The sequence below is a fragment of the Crocodylus siamensis genome, chromosome 8 (genome assembly GCF_052110815.1).
Source record: "Crocodylus siamensis isolate JL-2025a chromosome 8, ASM5211081v1, whole genome shotgun sequence".
Taxonomy (NCBI): domain Eukaryota; kingdom Metazoa; phylum Chordata; order Crocodylia; family Crocodylidae; genus Crocodylus; species Crocodylus siamensis.
This window is the reverse complement of record NC_143402.1, coordinates 9,411,910-9,434,348: the sequence shown is the minus strand read 5'-3', so window position 1 is coordinate 9,434,348 and position 22,439 is coordinate 9,411,910. Positions and strand designations below refer to the sequence as shown.

The 22,439-nt window shown below is 46.4% G+C and overlaps 1 protein-coding gene across 2 annotated transcripts in view; it reads right to left on the bottom strand.

Moving 5' to 3' along the window:
* PASD1 (PAS domain containing repressor 1) overlaps positions 1 to 22,147 on the bottom strand; it is a 108,992-nt gene extending 86,845 nt beyond the window's left edge. The window contains exons 1-2 of one of the 2 annotated variants that reach the window (XM_090061366.1): positions 22,048 to 22,147; positions 12,957 to 13,132 (exon numbers count right to left, since the gene is read on the bottom strand). The gene's annotated coding sequence lies outside the window, so the exon portion shown is untranslated. The remainder of the gene's footprint in view (positions 1 to 12,956; positions 13,133 to 22,047) is intronic. The other variant, XM_090061367.1, reaches the window with a different exon arrangement.
* Between the last annotated feature and the right edge of the window lie 292 nt (positions 22,148 to 22,439).

Below are 22,439 nucleotides of genomic sequence, written 5' to 3'. Positions count from 1 at the left end.
GCCTTCTCAGCACTAATGGAAAAAAAAAGCACGTAGAAGTTCTATTAACCTTCCCCTTTGCACTCACTAGAGGCTTACATTTTTGCTATATTAATTTTTGCCAAACAAGTGCCTTTTGTTAAAACGGTTAATTCTTTTCATAGTTAAATAATAGTTATGCACATTCTTTTATTGAGGTGGAAATTCAGTAACACAAGTGCCCTCCATTACAGAGCCCCATCCAGTATCAGCGATTCACGCCTGCTGTCATTTGGGTAAGTGCATCCCTAAATTTGTATTACATACAAACAAAAAGCTACAGATAATGGCAGATGCTGCCCTCTGTGTTTCAAGCTCCCTCCATTTTGTATAACCTAGTAACACAAGTATGCTTCTCTCCTGCTGATAACAGCTCCAGATGTAGCACAGTATTTATCTGCCATACCTATGACTAACACGTTCAACAATAACATTCACAAAATATATCCGTCAGGGAAGCAATCACGCACGCAGCACTGACCTACATCACCTGTGCACTTAACATAGCTGTCTATTTGCAATAAAGGTGTCCTATCAAGTGAGCAGGAGCCTCTGATATCCCGCCTGTTATAGTGATCAGAAGAAAGCCACCAGTGCACTTCTGCCTTGAGATGAGGATAGGAAACTTTCAGCTGCTGAAGGAGTCAGGATTTTCATTTCCATTAGTTCAGACTTGCCCCCAAAGCAGCCATGTCTCCAGACAATCTTAAGCATTGAATTTATCTCGCGTGCTAGCACTATCTCTTAAGTGTCTCTTCTTTTGGGATGTTCTTCAGATTAGTCCCAGACTCACTGACGTGCCACATACATTTGGTGGCTCCTTTGTTTTGTCATTCAAATTTACATTAGATATTAAAAAAAAAAAATTAAGCCATAAAAAGTGCTGTGTGCGCATGCATTTCCCTTGAGTATATTTATTTCCTTGAAATATACATGTATTTCCTTGGGAATTCAAGGAAAACATCCTACCAAATACTTTAAATGTCCTGAATTAATCTCATTATGGGATCTCTATCATGAGCTGTGTCCATTTATTAGGATGCTCCCGTGACAGGCAAGGGGGACACAATTACAATGCATCCTGCAGCCATTTTTGAACGAAGGAAAATGTGCTGCGAGTTAGGAACAGGAGACGTATCAGAAAAAGCAGGGACGAAGGCCATCAGGGCATTGACATGGAATAGCTCACTTCTGGAAGTCGGAGATACCTTCTTCATTTAAAAAAAAGAGATTGGAGCAAAAAGCTCCTCCTGAAGAGGACTTAAGCGCTCGGTTCTGGAATATCGGGTAATCTGGTTTGGCTGGCTGGTTCCCTGATGCAGTTTTATATTCAAATGACTTGGCAAGCTTATTTTCATGACTCACTATTCTTCCGGACATTTCTCAGAAGCAAAATTCCTTTAATAACTGGGAGCCAATGTGAGATGTCAGCTCAGTCTGAAATTAAGCCTCTGTACTTCCACATCACCCTTAGTCCCTTCCCTGCAAACAGTAGAGTTCCTCTGGCTGAGAACCTCCAAAATCGGGTCAGGCTGCTTGAAGCCCCTTTTCCCCTCCCCTATCTTGTCTCAGTGGCCCAGGATGCTCGTGGTTCAGGCAGCTCAGCGCATCTCCCAGGGATGCCTAGAAGTTAACCCTTCCCTGATCTCCCCACAAGATGACACATCTCCAGACCTCTCTCTACTCACTGCCGCAATGAACCTGAAGCATGTACCCAACTCCCATGCACTGTAGCTTCTTCTGGTTTCCAAATCCAAGATGTTGGAGTTAAGACTACAAAGCCTTGATTATCTGGGGGAGGGAAATGAGGGGGGCAATTTCCACAGTTTGAAGCCACTGTTACCCACAGGGAAACACGTGCTAGGTGTCCCTGGTTGATAGTCTAGAGAGTAGTAGAAGCACCCCGCTCTGCAGTTTGCTCCTCCTCAAAACTCACCAGAGTTTGGAGATGTTTGGGAAGTTAAGCAAGATGCACTGCATGTCCTGCAATACCTTAGCTCCCTCTGGCTTTCTTGCTGCTCAGGCTCAAAGCCAGCAGGTACTTCCCATTCAGTGGGTGGGGATGGCCACCGCAGGGATTGCGCCACTTAATAGATACCTAATTGTTTCAGAAACGCTTGTTCTTGCCTGGCTCTGCAATGTGCTGGAACATCGCGGTGATAGGCTCCCTATCCATCAAGCAAAGTAGCCCTGAACAAGGTATTGCACAATTATATCCGACTCCCTGAGCAGACCCTGTCTGCTCCCTTTCAGGATGGACTCACTGCCCCAAACCCTCCACAGACTTCTCACTTCACCTTTATCTTTGCCCCAGAGGAGAGTCCTGCTCCTCCCAGCAGCCAAAGGCAAGTAGCTTTGCATGGCGTCTCAGCCTGATCCTTTGCACAGCTTTGCTCCATGACCCCTGCAGCAATCCACCCTCACTTAGGAAAAGCAAGGAGGGGCCAGGAGAACAACAGAGCACGAGACCGCACACAAGTGTCGGGAGCACAATGACAGTCTCTCAGGACCTTTCTCTATGCACTTTTAAAGGTATTGCCTACAGGCCCATCACAGATGGGGTGATGGGACTCAGCACCAAAGAGTTGCATCAGGTATCTCTTCCAACACTACCCAAAGCACCTACCTCTTAAAGGGCTCTAGGTTGGGCTGGCTTTGGATCGCCTCTTAGCTGTAGCCCCATTCAGGATGTCAGCCTCCCTCTCCTTACAAGCCCTCCAAGGGATTAGCTGACTGGATTTGATTTGGGTATGGCAGGCTGCCTCCTGGCAGTAACCTAAGACTTGGGGAGGCGTAGGCAAAGATGGGTTGCAAGAGAAGGACAGCATGCAGGACTGATGGATTTTCTTCCCCATGCCATTTGGTTTTCAAAACCCCCAAGCGTTTTCTGGCTCCTCCCATGTCAGGGCTGGCGCTCAGAAATAGGGTGGGCCGGTACCTGTATTGCGTAACAACCCTTAGCAATTGGCACATGTAAATCAATTAATCCACCCAGCTCCTCCGAGGGCGGGGGATTGTGCAATCCTCCCTGTCAAGCACTTCCAAGCTGCAAAGCCCGCCAAGCTCAGGCTGAGCGGAGATACCCAACTATGTTGTTAGTGCAAGCAGAGATGTCCCCTAAAATTGCACAGAGACACTGTCACCCGTGGGCTCCACCAGGCACCCGACAGAAGACCTCCAGGCCTTGCCGCACTAGCAGGGTTAGAAGCTGGGATGGGTCTCCAGGCAGCTGCCCAAGACCCATTTCAACGTGGCTTTTACTCATTCCAGCACTACAAGATCAAGCCTGGGGTAGGGGACCAGGAGTGCTTCCGATGGGTGCTCAGAACGTGCCGGGGGCATTTGTGAACCAGCAGACTCGGTGCAAGTCATCAGACCACCGAGGCAGATCTTCCACCTTGTGTGAGCGCTTGTGTCTCTCCCGAATGAGGGCGTCATGTGTTCTTCGCCTTTCTGCAGAGCGAACAAACATCACAGGCAGTCTTAGGCAGCTCAGACTCAGGTCAATGCTCAGGGACTCAAAGATGCCAATGGAGAATCTGGGCCCGGTGGCTTTGAAAACGTAGCCAGCGCTCCTTGCTCATCTGTCCCAAATACTCAGAGACACGGAGCGGAGGAGAGAATGAGATACGTGGAAAATGCGCAGTTATGCTTAATAACCATCTATCCCAACCTTAACCCTAAGCAGTTCTCCAAAGCAGTTATCAACAACTCACATGATAACGTGAATGGTGCAACATCAATACTGACATACAAGCAGGCAATTATGAACTTGAACTTAGTGCTTCCTAAGAAACTCCTAAGGACTGCCCCACTTTCAGCAAGGATGTTGAAGGATAGAAGCCTCTGCAGCGCTCTAATGGGCTACAAGTGGGAGTTAACGAGAAGTACTCTTTAATTAAGCTGTTGGAGAAAGTCAGGTTCCCACTGGGCTTGTTGCGAGACCAGCCAAACTCCTGATGTATAGCAATTCAGTGCTCAAGGTTCCTCGTGCTGATGCAGGCCACCAAAGCACTGAGACCGCTTCAGTGTAATTAAAGGCAGGATGTGCTCATCGGAGCTGCGAAAAAGAACGTAGCGAAGGTGGCTTGGTTTTTTTCCTTGTAGCAGTTGGTTACTAGTTACTGTTTAAAAATAGGTTATAGGCCTGATTTTAAAGTGTATCTTTAAATGGAAAGGGGCAGGGTCTGTTGCTCTGAGAATCGGAGAAGGGCTCAAGAATTTCTGAGTTCTGAGCCTATCACCAAATAATAGTTCGATCATGGAGGACCCCCTGTTTTTCACCTGTAAAATTAAGCACTGGACTATAACTAAACACACGGGTGTTTTGCAAGGGTTAAGTAGTGAAAGCTGAATTGACACGTACATTATTTGCTTACACTTAGCTTGCCAAATGCGTCTGCTTGCTCCGCTTTGCTGCTAGAGCTGGATGAAAAAAAGGAAAATATATTCAAAATCCTTGCCTCAACTCTCACACCCCCCCAAAAAAAATAAAAATCAAAATTTCTTAAATTCTGACATGCTCTTACTACTGCAGAGCCAGAAGCTTTTCTTTTCTTTGAAAAAATAATTGTAGTTTCCTTCTCATTTTTATTCATCAAAATTTAACAGCCGTCAAAATGTTGAAGTTAAAATGGTCACCCCATCCTACTTCTTAGCATTTGTTTCTTCTAGTTTGATTTTTCCATTAGCTGTGGTGACAACAGAAACCATTGGAAGATTTTCCTCCCCATTGTCTTTGTTTTCTGTCCCTTGAGATTTCAGCTGCCATTCCTAATGGCACAGGTACCAAATCTTGATGCACCTAGGATCCTATATGTGGACTAGTTTCCCTTTCTGCTTAGTTGTTCTCCAAACATGAAACAGAAAGATGGTCCCTGTGCTCAAAACTTCCAGTCTTGGGAAGCAAGTGCGCTGCACACTGATGAAACTCTTACAATAGCTCCACTGGGTCTGCCCCACAGTAAATGTCTATGTAACACAGCCAAGAGAAAAAAACCCACACAAACTGGTGATGGCTGTAGAATAGCTTAGTGTGGTATAGTGAAGGAGGGAGAGACTGACGTTACTTCAAGAAGATGGTTATTCAATATTCATCACTGTCACCACAATTTTTATCCTCATTTTAAGGACAAACTGTGCCGGCTCTTGTTCATCAGCATGACAGACTATACAGGGGAGGTTGCAGGGAGCAAACTCAGCATCACTGCAAACCTAGCTAACATGAGAAGGAGGTAGGGACACGGCCAGTGGGACTCTCAGTGGAGAAATGAATGCCTGTGTGGGAACCAGTATGCTGTCTGCATGCCATATAGGATCAGAGTAAATTAAGTTTGGAGGGGACCTCAGGAGGCCACATCTAGTCCAACCCCTTGCTCAAAGCAGGACCAGCCCCAACTCCATCATCCCAGCCAAGGCTTGGTCTCCCCAGGCCTTAAAACCTCCAAGGATGGAGCCTCCCCCACCTCTCTGGGTCCAGCGCTTTATTACCTTCCTCATGAGAAAGTTTTTTCCTAATGTCCCTTGCTGCAGCTTGAGCTCGTTGCTCCTTGTTTTGGCACCTGCCCCCACTGAGAACAGCCCAGCTCCATCCTCTTTGGAGCCACGTTTCGGGGAGCTGAAGGCTGCTCTGTCTTTAGTTCTCCAGACTAAATAAGCCCAGTTCCCTCAGCCTCTCCTCAAAAAGTCACGTTCCCCAGCCCTCCAACCATTTATTAATACTTGTTCACTTATGTTCGTTGTTGTCTGGCATGACGCAGCATCTTCCAGAAGCACCTGAACGGACGCCGCGGCAGGAGAGTTCAAAGGAAAGAAAAAGAACGGGCGAAAGGTCAGCAGCTGGCAGCCTGCAAATGGGGCTTATCATGCTGTTCCTAATCATCTCAGCATTACCTTGCACTTCTCCTGCTTGTTGCACCCACCTGTCGCCTCTCAGATTATACTGAGAGCAGGAGCTCTGCAGGGTGGGGCTGCCTGCACGTCATGATTTCAAAAAAAGGCCTAAAATAATGGAAACCCGATTCCTGACAGGGCCCCAAGAGTCCAAAATAATATTACCAATGACTTCTATGCTTGATATTCCTGAAGACTTTTACTCTGGTAATGCTTGGAATTTTTTTGCCTAAATTTGTCCATATAGGTTAACCTAATTTCTCGTTGCTCAGCAGGGTGGCTTTATTTTTCATTATCATACCAGTGGCATTTAGAAGTAATAATTTTATGCCCCCGGCTCTTGGACTTTACCATAGGAAGAAAACATTTCAAACTCGGTAACCATGGCTACAATTTTCAAAAGTGCCTGAATGGCATGGTATCTGGAGGATCAACAGCTTCCAGTGAGGTTTGATCCTTTAAAATACCTAAACCACAAGTGAAAGTGGAATTTATGCCCTTTTTAAAAGTTTAGTTGGCTGCACCACTTGAATACACTTGGATATTCAGAGACCTAAAGGAAAAGGTCGAAACCCACCTAAAACCCCTTCTTTAGGGCTCTGACTAGTCACAGGGTGGGTAAGCAAAGGCTCTTCTCCCGGAGAAACACTTGTGCATAAGAAATGGCATCTCAAGAGAAGCCGATCAATTTGTTTTCATTTGACCTGTGTGGTCTCTGCTCGTGAATTCAGCCCATATGCAGGCGGTACTAGGAATAGCGTTTGCATTAACTAGAGTGGCCAAGTTGCTTTGGACATCAGTCGTTCACCAAATAAATGGGTAGAAGAAATGCCCAGAGGTGCTGTCGCCCAGATCTCCTCTATGCCCCGCTCTGGTTCCAGATGCAAGTCACTTTTGCCAAGCTGTTTCTTCTTCCCTGGTTTTCTGATTTTAGGGCAAACATTTCCCTCAAATTATGCTGACCTCTTTGGAAAGGGAGGACAGCGTTTTTGTTTCAGATGCAAGCCTCTTCTCTTGAGTATCCTGGAACACGTACTATCGAAGCCAAAAGCTAGGATATGGGATTCTTTTCATTCGAAATGGGGACTGATGTTAGGATGCCTACAAAACCCGGGAGAACTAAGGATCATCTCTTTGCAAATCCGGGCCACGAACAAACACCATGGATACCGAAGGCGAGAATCAGACTGACCCACCTGCGTCTCTCGTGTCACCAGGCAGAAAGCACATCGGTATATTGTGAGCACTTAGACAACTTTAACTGGGCACAACAGGTCACCTTCAAGAAGCTGTCTGCGACATGGTGGTAAAGTAATGAAAAAGCCTGTGCAAAAACCTTTTATACAAGCAATGCTAGATTGCGCCCTCCCCATAATAAAGCTGGGCACCACTTGATATATTCCACTGCATGCCATTCCAGCGGTGTAATTTCCATTTAACTATGTGAATGCACGAGACTGCCAGCCAGCAATGGCTTATCTGCCTTATTTAAGAGCTTAATAAACACAAGATGAGGGTTTTAGTCCTGATGTCAGTAGATTCAAGCACAAGGATGTCAATTAATGAAACCTCGTGGAAAGCTAAATCCTTATGTACACTACGCAGAGCAGCAAGCATATGTGCTGACAGACTCCTTTTCAACAGATGCTGGGGCACCTGTCCTAGCCTGGAACAGGGTAAGTGTGTTGCTTAGTGCTTTGGCAGTCAACTGGCTAAGTTGAAAAGCCGAGCATAGCAAGAACACTGGCAGAAACGTTAGCATATGCAAATGCAGATTTATATAGCTGCCATAGTTGACACCGACATGTTGGTTTTTACTTGATCCTTGTCATCATGGAACAATTTTTTAAAATCAAGGTTTACATAAAAGTAGCTATAGTAACGTTAACTCCTTTTATAAATAACCCAGCACTTTAGATCTGTGCGATTTAACTTCCCAAGTCAAACAGAACAATAATCAAATATTTAATGTCGCTATTCAAAACGTGTTCCACATCACATCCAAACCCAGCTTATCTCAGCGGTGTGTTACAAACCGCTCTCTCCTCGTAACAGGTAGGAGAGGCATGGCTTCCTGAACAACATGAGAGAGTTTTTTGTTGCTAAGAAAAATCCACTGATGAGAGCAGACGTTTAAAAACTGCTTATAATCTTTCTGAAATGATTAGAATGGTGTGAGATTATTTTACATATCTATGTTAAACCCCTCCAATGAATCAAACTTCGAAGACATACATGCAAATGCACTCAGGCAACTCTTGCAGTCTTTTCTCACACAGTATTCCCATCGGTATCCTTGCTGGGATGTTAATGGAGCCTGCCTTATTTTTGGAACAAGCAAAGCAATCTCTCACAAGTGTTTCATTATCTTCAGTCATCGCGGTGAAGGGCGAGTGAGTTGATTTAATGGCGAGGCTGATATATTCATGAGAATTTTGAAACGTTTGAAAAAATACTGTAGGATTTAGGATCCGAAGAAAGCTGGAAGGGACCTTCATGAGGTCGTCTAGCCCAGCCCTCACTTAAGGGAGGATCATCCCAGTCAAGCGTCTGTCTAACCAGCTTTTGAAAATACCAAGAGATGGAGAGTCCACAACTTCTCTAGGTAGCTTGCTCAAATGCTTGACCATCCACACAGTCAGAAATTTCTTCCTAATCTCGAACCTAAATTTCCTCTGCTGCAGTTTGAGGCCATTGCTCCTAGTCCTGCCCCCTATGGCCACAAAGAAAAGCTCATCTCCATCCTTTCCATATTTGCCCTTCATGTATTTGAAGACTGTTATCAAATCCTGCCTCACCCTTTTCTTCTTCAGCTTAAATAACCCTGCTTCTTTCAGTCTTTCCTTATGAAGTATGCTCCCCAGGCCTCTCATCGTTTCTGTCACTCTCTGCCGGACTCATCCTAATCTGTTCACATCCTTCTTGAACTGAGGGGCCCAAAACTGGACACAAGTGAAGCTGAGTAGAGTGGATACTTCACTTCCCTTGATTTACATCTTATTTCCCCCTTTTTTTCCCTCTGATTTTTATATTCATGGTTATTTTTTCTGATTTTTGGTGTATATGGCAAAATAGCATTTGTTCCTCAGAGTAAACATTGTTTGTCCAATGTAAATTATGAACTGGAAATAGCAGGTAGTTTATCTGTGCCATCCAAGAGCCGACTCGATGGGTCACTTAACAAAAAAAAAAGGCCATGCTGGTCTTTTGGCACCTGAACAGATTTCATTGGAAAGCCTACTGCTTAAATTTCTCTGGGCTTTGATTCTCACAATGATCTTCTCTCCCTCCAGTACTTGCATCTATTTAGACGGTTACTGTTCATGGCAGGGACAGTCTGACTTTATGCATCTAAATGCCCAGCACTAAGCCCAAGGCTTCAAGGCAATACAGAAAACACACAGAAATAAATTCACTTGTTGGAGCAAAAAACCAAGAATTTTGGTGCTACATCATCATTTCTCCTTAGTCTCAATACATTAACGGCAAACTATTACATGTGAAGCATATTACCAGCTAGTTAAATAGTGGGAAAGGAGCTGAAAAAAGTACTCAACTACCAAGACAATGGTGACAGTACAAAGCACCCAGGAGGAATGAGCTTGTTTGGATGGTTGAAGGTGAGCATGGGGATTACTTGGAGCTCGCTGCAAACAAAGGATCACTATGGCCAGAATAGGGAGTAGAGGAGGCTTCCTGAGAAGAGCTCACCATTTTAGACAGCATTTGGCCCCAGGGAACACAGCCGGGACTCATCAGATCGGGGCTGTGGAAGGCTTTTTTATTCTTATGGTTATTATTTTTTAACATTAATCCAGCTGCCTGTCGGATTAGTGCCACCGGGGGTGGTCGTAGCTACTCCGGAACGCCTGGGCTGATCACATCCTACATGCTGGATGCGTCTACATGTGCACCCAACTGCACAGTTGTTACTGTGCCATCATTTAGTGCTTGCTTTAGCGTAGGGGTGGGAAAAATGCAGCCCATGGGCCGGATGCGGCCCGCCAGGCCATTCTATCCGGCCCGCGAGGCCCCTAAAAAATTTAGAAAATTAATATTTATCTGCCCCTGGATGCCTGTTGCATGGCCTTCGATGGCTTGCCAAAACTCAGTAAGCGGCCCTCCGCCTGAAATAATTGCCCACCCCTGCTTTAGCGGGACAGGGGTTACACATGCAACATAACTGATTAAATATTTCTAAACAACATCCTAGAATAATGTTGTTTGGCCAAGTCATCACACCTCTCTCAACCAAACTAAATGTGCCCTACAATGCTGTAGAAACACAGTCCCTCCCATATCAGAGGCAACAGGATAAACTTGCAAAATAAAGTTGAAACACGCATGAGTGGCAGAGGATTAGTAGAAGTTAGGCTTGCTTTAGCAAATACTAAATGAGTGCTCAGTAACCGCTGGTACTGCTCAATCCTGGTGCCACATGGGTCATTTCCAACCCTACTGAACATAGCCACGAGCTGCTGCGCATTAGCTTGTTGCTACTGCATAGTAGCAGCAGCATCACGGTTTACGCCCACCGACACAGTAACGTCTTGTGTAGATGCGTCTACTGTTGCATTCACTGCCAAATGAAGAAGGATCAGTCCCTGCATGCCCTAATTCTTGGTCCTAAAGTCAATAGGACCTACCAATAAAGACTAAGGGTATATTTTCCTTTAGGTCTTGAGGAGGAAACCTCAGGAGCTTTCCCTTCAACACACGGATTTCAGTCCATGTGGATTCCAGGACGTTTTAATGGCCTCTTTAGGAATGGAGCTGCCATTGCTCAGCACTCTCCCAGCTCGACAGGAGCTCACAGCAACAAACACAACATTAATTACTAATCACAAATACCAGGTCCTGCCACTTGTTCCTACCACTCAGGGTCTCTCCTGCCCCTTGGAGCTGTAACACGGAGGAGTTTTGGTGGGATGCCTGAAGGGATTAGGAGAAGCAGATAGGAAACCATTGTTCCTCCTCTTTTGCTTTCTGACTGCAGTTCTGCTCATTTGGACCATCGCTGCTCATGGTGCTTGGAGGCAAGATCTGACCTTGAGTCCGCACGACGACTGCTGTGCCAGTTGTGACCAGAGGTTGAACTGAGACCTCCAAAGTTAAAAGCCTGAGCCAAAGAGTGCCTGGGAGCCGTCTGACCTTTGTACCTTATGCACGTTAGGTACGAAGGCCTGAGGCAATAGTAATTTAGTAGTTGGGAAGGGCAGAAAAGCACTGCTTTCCAAGGCAAGAAATCAGTGCTGGGGGAAATACGCTCATTTGATCTGCATGGGAACCAGAGCTTCCACTGAAGGGATAGCTAACTCACACACATACAAGTCTGCAGCAGACCGCAAGGTCATTTGACAGCACTACACATCAGCACCATATGTCTATCTGCACTGCAATAAAGCTGTTTGAACTGGTGTGCCTAAAACCCCGAGCATCTGAACTCACAGGAGGAAAGCAATGAAGCACTGTTCATGAGATGGCTGCATTGCAACAGTGGAGAGGGGCTACTGGCAGCATCCGAAGGACCATAGCCAGGAAGCGTGACCACCAGGCGCCCTGTACCCAGGCAGTCCCATGGGGGCCAATAGCATCAGGCAGTGACTGAGGGCAGTAACTGTATTATTTGCAGAGCTGGAGAAGCATGAACAGGCAAGCAATGGCAGGAGCCAGTGGCTCTGCTGTAGGCATTTAAAACCCTGGCATATGGTGGAACCATTCGTTATAGCTGGGGTGGCTCAGAGCCAGCCAAACATTAGCTCTTTGGGTCAAATTCAACCTCTACTAGTTTTATAGCAAAAGGAGCAGACATGAATCGAACAAGAGGAAACGCGGTGTTCAAATAAATCCGTGTTCTAACCGGGAGACAGCTAACACCCAGGGCACTGCGGCATAGCTTGCCATTGTGGTTAGGATCAATCGGTGTAAGACATGAGGGATCAATCCCAGATGTGCTGGCATGAGAGCACACCAGGCAGGCCACCTTCTCACTATGGAGGATTTGGAAATGAACTCAGTAGAGCTTTTGGGGAGAGCCCAAAGAAAAGCCTGGCTGTTACTAATCCCTTTGCTGCCTTATTTCAGTGTGCATGGTAGAAGCTGAAAACAGAAGGATTGATAAGATGCCAGGAGGTTAAACCAAGTGCCCATACCACTGCCATTATAACTCCAGTGCTGTCATATCAGGTGCCTGGGCAGATTTTTGCTTGGTGAGTAGGCTGCTCTGGATACTGCATCTGATGCCAATTCTAGAAGTAGCAAACTGAAAGATGCACTGAAAACTCAGACCTGCTGAAACACGGTGCCGTTCACTGTTGATCATCTTACACTGTAGCAATGACTCATGCGTGATAGGTACAGCCATCTACGAACAGCAAGGAACTAGCCTAGGAAAATGGATGCAGACCACGGACTGATCTGTAACAGCAAAGGTCTCCAAGACAGTAGCAACCGCTGCACACACACTTGTCACTCCTCTCCAAATAATCATGAACAGCAAAGCAACAACAGAGAACTGAACCAAGTAGATGCTGACTTGGAGGCCTCTTTCTCTGCCGTTGCTTGGTCTAATGGACTGGACTCTGGAGAACTGGGTTCTGTCTCTACCTTTGTTCCTGAGATGTCCCAGTATGACCTCAACGCCAGTATCTCTCTGCTGCTCTGCTGTAAATCATTACAATTCCACCTCCCAAGCCTTTTTTTTTTTTCCACCTCTTTTATTTTGGAAGAGGGACTGGCAAAGTCATCCGGAAGTGAGGAAAACACAATGCCATTCAGGGAACACCTTGCAGAGACTCATTAACGAGGGTGTGAAGCTGGAGGTAATGACCCGAGAGGAGCTGCTTGGAATTTGCCCCCACGTAATTAGAGCCAGCCATTCTCTGGACAGAAATGGAAGCTGTGGCAAGTGTTGTGACACACTTTCATACAATCTCTGAAGTGACGTGTCTTTCACAGCTAAATGTAAATGCCTTCAGCAGTTGGCATGAGTACAGTAAGTGCATAAGTACTTCTTGTTATTGTACAACACAGCAAAATGTACAAACCTGCTTTAATTGCAAGGAAGCAAGTTAGGACTGTCTGGCTGGTAGGTTTATCTCATGTACCTTCTTGTCTTGCCACTTTTGCAGTGTAGAAGAATAAGTACACATAATTTACATTTGTAAGTACATCATGTCCTTTTCTTCCCTTCAAAAAAAAATCCCTGTAGAGAGCACGGCAACTGAAATGCCAAAAAAGAAAGTGAGGAAAAAGTCAACCATCCAATTTTGAAGCATTTGTACATTAAAAGCCACATTGTGCGAGTGTGACAGATATATGTTTTATGAATCAGATCATTAAGGGGGTTTTAAAAGCACAATGGATCACTCCCAATTACTCCTTCCAGCACAGCTAAGAGGTTGGGGGAGATAAGTGGATACTAAAGAATAACAATTTTAAGAGAAATGTCAAGCCGCACATCTCCCCCCAACCTTATCTTAATAAAAACATCACAGGGCAATGCGGTGATTTCACACAACTTAGAGAAAGGCAGAGCTGTTCGGAGAAAAATCTGTAATCATGAAAACAATTGAGCAAGGCAGGCACGCTTGGCTTTTACTTTGGAACTCTCCAAGTGAAGTTTCAGCAATGCTTGAAACGCAACTCAGACCCAAGGCTGGGTGGAGCTGGGTAGCAGCAGTGGCCGCCTGAGCAAGCATTTGGGTTTTAAAGAACTGTTCCTCCATCCCCCTAACTCTTTAGCTGGGTCTGCAACAAGTTTAGCTGCCTGGAGGCAGTGCCCCCGAGCCCGCTGAACAGCAAGGTGTGTAGGGTAAGCTGTGTAGGGTAGCAGGTGGGAAAAGTACCACTGGTGAGTGTAAGATGAATTAGCTGCCCACACAGAGGTGGTGATACTGCTGTGGGTTTGATGAGGCACAGTCAGGTTACTATGGAGCAATAGCTTTAGTGTGTCAAAGCAGCAACAGGTAGATCAGGGGGTCTTAGCTTGGATTTGGACTGTGGAACCTGGATGCTTCCCCAGGTTAGGCTCCCTATCCGCCTCTGCACTAGCCAGGAACATACACAGAGCCATGGCAAGCAGCAAGCAGCTCAGGGTAGACACACAGCCGTGGCAAGCAACGAGAAGCTCAGGGTAGACACAGAGCCGTGGCAAGAAATGAGAAGCTCAGGGTAGACACAAAGCCGTGGCAAGCAGCAAGAAGCTCAGGGTAGACACACAGCCGTGGCAAGCAACGAGAAGCTCAGGGTAGACACAGAGCCGTGGCAAGCAACGAGAAGCTCAGGGTAGACACAGAGCCGTGGCAAGCAGCAAGAAGCTCAGGGTAGACACACAGCCGTGGCAAGCAACGAGAAGCTCAGGGTAGACACAGAGCCGTGGCAAGCAATGAGCTCAGACTCAATTTGGCAGCTGGCTGTGAACTAAGCAGGTTGTGAACAAGCCGGATACCTACAGTCTGGGTTCCACTGTATCACTGAACCCGAAAGGGAGAAACCTATCTTGAATGCAGACCTCTTGCTCTTTGAAGGAGGGGACAGGACACTGAACATGAGTCATTAACCTATTACGTGAGCATTTACTTTTATTCACTGACATGCTGGACGATGACACCACCTTTTGGGCTATCAGTCCCAAGGTCCCATCACACACCCACACCCAGCAGGTAATTTCTCCAAAAATTTCACCCGGGTGAAAGACAGCTGAGTTCAACCCTCAAATGGACTGACAGTAACTTCTCCTTCAACTACTTTGCTTTCAGAGAGTCCAGTCAAGTAAAGCCGCCAAGCTTGCGACCCAGCGTATGGGGGCGAAACTCTACTGACACCATTCAAGCTGAATGACAGCATCTGTTCTGAATTGTGCCCATAGGACTGATGAGAAACATACCGCAGATTTGCCAATGAAGTGATTTTGTCATTGCGACAAAACAAAAGCAGCTTGAAAGGGCCATGTTTTGGATCTCTGAAAAAGTTCCAGTGCAGTTCACACTCCAGCACTAAAAACCAAGTTGTTTCCTATTTGGTCTGCAACCTGCCTATCCCTGCTTACTCTCAAATTCCTTGGGATGGTTTTGCGAGAGGCAAGGATTTCTTAGGGTGAGATCTTTTACTGGACCAACCACATAGCAATTAGACAAGCTTTTGAATGCAAGACATTCTTCATCAAAGGGCCAGGCACACACAGTAAATAATAGCAGTGGGATGGGGTTACACATGAAGCATAACTGATTCCCAGGGACCTTCTTCCTCATTAAACATTTCTAAACAACACCCTAAAATAATGTTAGTTGGCCAAGTCACCTTTCCTCTTTCAACCAAACCGAATGTACCCGAAAATGCTGCAGAAACAGTCCCTTCTGTATCAGAAGCAAAAGGCTAAACTGGAAAATAAAGTTGAAACATGCATGACTGGCAAGAGGATTAGCAGGAGATTGCCGCGACCACCATTGAACACAAAAGATATTTAAGGTTTACGTAACTTAAACATTGCGGCTGTTCAGCGAACTGTGGAAATCAAAAACTCTGCATTGAGCCATCTGTGCATCCCGCCTGTTCAGCGTGGGTTAGAATCTCACCGGCACAAGATTAATGTGTGGAAATGGAAAGTCACGTACAGAAAATGTAAACAGTGAGAGAGGCCAGAGCCAGAGCTGAGTAAAATCGTAATTCTGACACAATCTTTTTGCAGTTCATTACGAAATCAACCTTTATGTCAACTAACCCCTTTCCTCTCCAGGCAGGGAATCAGAGGGGCACATTACTGACCCACACAGGGCATAAATAACAAGCGCCCTGGCTGTAGCAAGCCCTGTGCTGGGTACCAAAGAAAATGATGGGGAACAAAGAGTGTGAATCACTGCGGGAGAAACAGAGTCCTAGTCTTGCCCTGCTGCTACAAATATAAGGTAAGCCATGCACTTCTCCTGCCTGCTAGGGGAGATACGTGTTGGCAAACGAACTAAAGATGACAGGTCTATTCAGGATTACTGAGCTTCTGGTCTCTGTTAATGCAAGCTAAATATTATGTCATTGACCCTTCCTTGCCCTTTTTTTTGCTGGTGGATCCCTCATGAAGACCAGGAAGTCATTTGTACCCTAAATTTTGAATTACATATTTGATACCTGGCACCAATATGGGCACCTCTGGCACCAAGGGCACCTCTCCTTTATTGCGTCCTTCCTCTCACCACAAGCATTTCCAGCTTCAAGACACCCAAAGGATTTCACCAATCTGGCTAATCTCCTCTCAAGGAAAAGAAATATTCTTCCACACACACATAAATTTCATCGACTTCACAGACATTAGGGCTGGAAGGGACCTTGAAGATCATCAAGTCCAGCCCTCTGCCCCAAGTCAGCCGGGGTCAAAGGATCCCAGCAAGATAAGCATCCAAATGTTTCTTGAATGAGTCTAGAGCAGGTGCCTGCACCACTTCTGAAGGGAGTCTATTCCAGACCTTGGGGGCTTGGACAGTAAAGAAGTTTTTCCTCATGTCCAGCCTAAAATGGTCACAGAGGAGTTTATGACCATTGGTCCTTGTTATCCCCTGGTGTGCTCTAGTGAACAGACATTCCCCCAGATCCTGATGCACAACCCTTACGTACATACAGGCAGCCACCAGATCACCCCTGAGCCTGTGTTTTTCCAGGCTGAAGAGTCCCATGGCTCTCAGCCACTCTTCATAAGGCCTGTTTTCTTGCCCTCTGATCATGCACGTGCCTCTCCTCTGGACTCTCTCAAGCTTCTCCACATCCTTCTTAAATTGTGGAGCCCAGAACTGGATGCCGTACTCCAGCTGCGGCCTCACCAAGCCCGAGTTCAGCGGGAGGATGACATCCTGAGATTTCCTTGAGAAGCATCTATGGATGCAGGCCAGAGTTCGGTTTGCTTTACCAGCTGCGACATCGCAGTGGTGGCTCAGGTCCATCTTGTGGTCAATCATGACCCTCAAGTCTCTTTCAGCCGTGGTGCTCTCTCCTTCCCTTCCCAGTTCTGCCATTTCCTACCACATGCCGTCCTCCCGGCTTCTGGACTCTGCTCTTTTCTGCCCCTTCTCTCAGTGACCTATAAAGGCACTAAAAAGAAAAAGTGGCGCTCTTGCCGAATCATGTTGTAGTGATGGCACCAGGCTGCAAGTTACCATAGAAAGAAATGAGTATTTTTATAATCCATTCTTCCATGCTTGTGTTTTCAGTGTCTAGCAGGCAGGTAGATGGAGTAGGAGCTCTGATCTCAAAGTATGACAAAAGCAATTGACCTGCCTGGAAAACAAATTCTGCAAAAGACTCAGACAAACCAGAGGCTTGAACTGGTATGAACAGGATGGGGTAGCGAGCGAAAGGTAGTGCAGATAGTAATGAAAATGTCTTTAAGTACTTTGGAGCCAAGCATTGCTAATTTTAGAGCAATGTGGGCAGTGAATAAGCATTGGTTGTTTGTGCTGATGAAACAGCAGCAAGTGTCCTGCTTATGGAAACCCCAAGCCATAAAGGAGAGGAACGTAATAAATAAGAATATCATATTTAAATAGTGCCTTTCAGCCCAAAGGAGCCCAAATGCAATGCAAACATAAAAGTCATCTACAAATAGCAGACAGGGATGGGTTCAGCTCCAGATGAAGTGCAGCCAACTCTGGGGTGAAAGGCAGCAATTGTTGAACAGTGATGAGCAGTGCTACCTGGCAATTTGGGACAGGAAGTGAAGGACACCAGATCGCCTATTAAAATTGTTAGGGAATTTAGGTAGGCAACCTATAATTAATCTAAACCAGGGCTGCAGGGCCAAATCCTAGTTAATGCCCTTCCTCAGGCAGAAAATGCCGCCATTTATCAGCGTACGTCTCAGCTCAAAAAAGGGCACCGCTGGCGATGTGCAAATGCTTAACCCCATGGTGGGGCATAAGCTCAGTAATGTTCTCACTTGCTTTTTCCAAAGTACTTATCTTTGCCTTGAGTCTCCCATCCAAGCACTGACCTCACTTCAGCCCTGCTTGGCTTGTAAGATCTTGCAGGCAGGAGTTACATGGGGTATGCAATGGCTGCTTCTGTAGCACCATATAAATAAAAGCCAGTTCTTCACTTTACAATGAAAGAACCTTGTTGTGAGAGGAAGATGCCTCCTAAAGATTGCAACAAGAGCTGAACTGAGCCCCGAGTAGATGATGCTCCATGGCAAGTCAATTCTCTAATTGTTAGAGGCCAGGAACTAAGTCAAGAGTGCCATTCCCAGCTCTGGCAGGAGCCGGGTGCTAGATGCACGGCTCTGTCAGTGATGCCTGAATGTGGGGCTCCAAGTCCTCGTGGAAAATATTCGGGAACCAAGAGAAAGCAAGCGGCATTTTCTCTGGCTTTCGTTTTTCATGCGGAAGGTCACAAATCTCTGTGGCTAATTAGAGAGAAGTTTCAGACCTCCCTCCACACCAGGCAGGGCCCGTCTCTGCTTCCTCCTTTTTTGTAAAAGGAACAAATATCAGAACAACGTAATTTTTTTTTGCAAGCATGACCGTTCAGAAGTGAACCTTGTTCCTGTCCTCTCCACTGATTAGGATCCGGTGCGGTAGCTGCCTGGTGCTTTTGGAGACAGCATTTAAAAGGAGCCTAGTTTCTCTCTGATCCTCTGACAGCATCAGCCACCCCTTCCTTCCCAGTCGACCAGCACAGGAGCACCGCCGCTCACTTCTGATGTCCCCTACTTCTGGGATGACTACCACAAGGCCTAGTCACTTGTGAGTTTTCCGCTAGGACTTGTACGGACTTAGAAATTCAAACGCACACCCTTCTCTCTCACCACAGACCTTGGGATAAACGTCCATATGAGGTGTGCACAGTTTAGAGAGATCTGCTGGGATAGCAAAGAATTGCTGGATCCCGTAAAAAAGTCTCCTTAAGATGCAAGGATGCTCCAATGTCATGAAGAAAGGAGTGGTCTGTGGGAGGCTTGAGGCTACGGGCACATGGGGCAGGGGGAAGGCACTGCATACAACCCCTATGAAAAGGCAAGTTACTGACTATCATTTATCTTATACAACAGACAATTACCATTTTTTCCCCTGGGCTTGAGTATTTGGAAACACAATGGCTACCTTTAAAATGCCTGATAATCCTTCTCATAATCTGCAGCTACTTTTCACCTGCAATGCCCAATACTACAGTTAAATAATTCTGCAAATGCCGTGTGTTGCTGCTAATGTTTCTCAGAGGATAAAAAGTTTATTGGGGCATAAAGAACTGGTTCTCATGTTTTATTAGTTAATGGAACAACTATACAGTGAGATTATCTCATACGCGTCAGGGTTGGGCTATTCAGTGAAATGCATTTGCTAGCACAAAACCACGTAACCCCTTCAGGACACTAAAGCACAGACGTGACACAGTAAGTCCTCCTGGACATGCAGAGTGTCCAGAAAGTGGGCATCCCACGGGGTGCCAGGATCTTGCAGGTGGCAAAACAGAAACAGGCCAGCTGCCCTTACAAGGACAGCAGTAAAAACCATTAGCTCTTGCTGGGTGCATCTACACATGTGCTTTAATACACATTAGTCTATTTTCATGTGCATTAAAGCATCACAGAAAACTCATGCTCTTTAGCTAATACACATGAAAATGGGCTAATGTGCCCTTTTCTAGTACCCTCACAATGGAGGTTCTAGATTTAATACACATTACCTAATGTGCATTAATGAACATGTAGACACTCCCACTGTAAAGAGAAATTCCTGTTAATAAATGAGAGATGTTCACACCACAAGCCTCATCAAGATATCACAGAGGTCTCTGTATGGAACACGGTTTTTTAATGTCTCGCGCACACACTATATGTTATAGTCAGTGACTTAAGTGCATAAATCCAGAGATGCATGCACATGCGCTGGGTGTATTCAGACACCAACCAGTGGGCCTGCACATAGCCACTGCTTGTGCACCTGTAACAAAAAAATCCATACATTTAAGGGCTTACTCAAAACAACCACTCAACTTTCGCATCTGCCCCCAGGAGGTGGTCATCAAAGTTGGCTGCGGGTATGGATTCTGACTAGGGATGGAGACAAAGTAAAAACCAACTCAAACCCTCAGCCAATCTCAGGCGGTTTGTGAAGGTTACTGAATGCTTCGGTGCTGTCTTCCCTTTCCGTTGTCAAGCGCTCAACGTTGGGACCAATCTTGCAAGGTACCAGGCACTTCTGAAAGTTGCTGAGCTTTTCCTGGGAGCTCCCCTTGTAGGGTCAGCCCCTTGGGCAGGGAGCAGCATTAGAAGTGCTCAAAGGGATCCCAGAAAGATGACCGCGCAAGATTTCCAATCAACATTGTAGGCTTAGAGCCGTGTAGGGAGAAATTCAGATAAATCTTCAGCGCTGATCACCTGAACATCTGATTTACCTGGGATGCAGAAGTTTTATTAAGCCAGAGCATAAGCAAAAGGTCTAGTGTGGACTTCATTTGAGCTGCTCCCTTCCTAGGGGCTCGGAAAACTTTGGGACAGACAAATAACGATGCGTTTTTGTAATTAATGGAATACAGCAGCTACTGGTCTGGCCTGCGGTTGTTTGTCTGGAGACAGAAGTGTCAAGAAGAGCAATTGGAGAGCTGCTGAGAGCCTGCTGGTTTGATCTGTATCTTCGCCAAATCTCCTTTCTCTCTTTAATAAGAGCCGAGTGTTTTATCAAGAGCATCCAAGCGGAGGCTTGTGATCTTTCCACAGATAATATGAGCGCTTATCTTAATGGCATTGCTAGCCCAGACTAGTCCATTAAAAACAAAATGGAAGGCTTCAAGTGGAGTGCTTGAGGGATGTCTGAAGGGCTAGGCAAGTGGGGAGCCTGGGAAGCAATAACAGTCCAGCTCTTTGAGGCAGTCAGGACTCACCATTTCAATTTCTTACCCTTTCAAAATACGAACCACAAACATATTAGTCACACTCGCCTACAGCCCTCCTAAACTGCCCTCTTCTCTCGGCATGTCTGTTCCTCGGCTTCCTCCCAGGTCAGACAACCAGAGCAAAGAAATGGGTTTGGTGACATCCAGCCAGTTAACAGAGCTTGAATCCAAGCCTGTGAATCCAAGGAAGCATCACATTTCTAAGTCAAGCAGTTTTCCTGAACAGAACCTGCCAGGAGCATCTTCCTTTTGAAAATGGGGTTTAACCAAGAGTGTGGCGAAAGCTCCCATCAGAAGCCAAGACCATGTGAAGTTTTTCCAGTTTGGGATCTGTTACAAACTTGATGCCCAGCCCAAGTCCAAAGATAGCTTCTAAAGGACCTTGCACGTCCAAAGCGAGCCTGAACCGAGCCAAGTAAAACAAAGCAGAAGTGACTGAGTTACCGCTCTCATGCAGATCAAACTCCAAGCTAGTCTTGGGATGTGCAGTAAAGGGTGTGGACAGACACAGAGTGAAAGCAGTTTAAAATTACAGTGCTTTTACCCCTGATCCACTCTTAAGCAGTGCATCTGCATCCTCTCTTTTCTGCTTTAAGTGGAAGCTAAACTGTTGTAACTTTAAACCAGTTTCATTCAGGTTTAAAGTCACAGCAATTTCACTCTGGCTACGTAGGCACAAGAGTGCCCAGTTGCATTGATCTGGCTGACACGCACTCGCAAGCTGAAAGGTTTGGATGGGTTAATGTTAGGTCCATCCAGGGCAGGGGCAGGCACAATGCAGCCGTGGGCCAGACGCGGCCACCAAGCCATTCTATCCAGCCCGCGGGGCCCCTAAAAAATTTAGAAAGTTAATATTTATCTGCCCCTGGCTGCCTGTCATGCAGCCCTCGATGGCTTGCCAAAACTCAGTATGCAGCCCTCCACCCGAAATAACTGCCCACCCCTGATCCAGGGCCTGACACCAGTTAGCCTCACATGGGTTTTCCAAAGAGCCCAAGGGAGCGAGGTGCCTACCCCGACCGCCGTGGGATCCGGTGCCTGAACCCCTTACGCTCCTTTGACAGTCCCAGCCACAGCTACACTACAGTCCTTGCAAAACGTGCCCTCAAACAGCTTTTGGCAGAGGGCTGCCTTCCCTGTGCAAAAAGTCAAGCAACGACAGCGACAGCGTCAGGTCGATATTAATCCAATTAGTGCAGCTTTGCTGAAACAGCAGCGCAAACCGCCGAAGCGTGGGCTCTGTCTGGGGAGCCGCTTACTTACATGGCGACACGGTGGCCCGGATTCTCCCCGGGAGCCAGAGGAAACCAGGTTTATTCACAGGTCCATAAATACGGCTGTGTTTACTTTAATTCTGAACAGGTGCACGGCTCTCCCCTGGTAAGTAGGGCTGCTTTCCTCCTCTCCACACGCCTGTGCTATTTATTACGAGGGCTGACCTTTCAGCCGGGCTGTCTCACTCTATCAGGTTTCCCTGGGGAATCAGGGTAAATGCACTGGGCCTCACCCCCATCACCTTGCTTAATAGCACAAGCAATGAGTGGGTATTAATGAGCTTTTACGGAGCGCTGTAACAGTGCACTGCTGTTTACCGTGAAATGGGGGAGCCAGCTATGCAGCCTCACGGTCCCCGCTGCTGGAGGGAGAGTTATTAT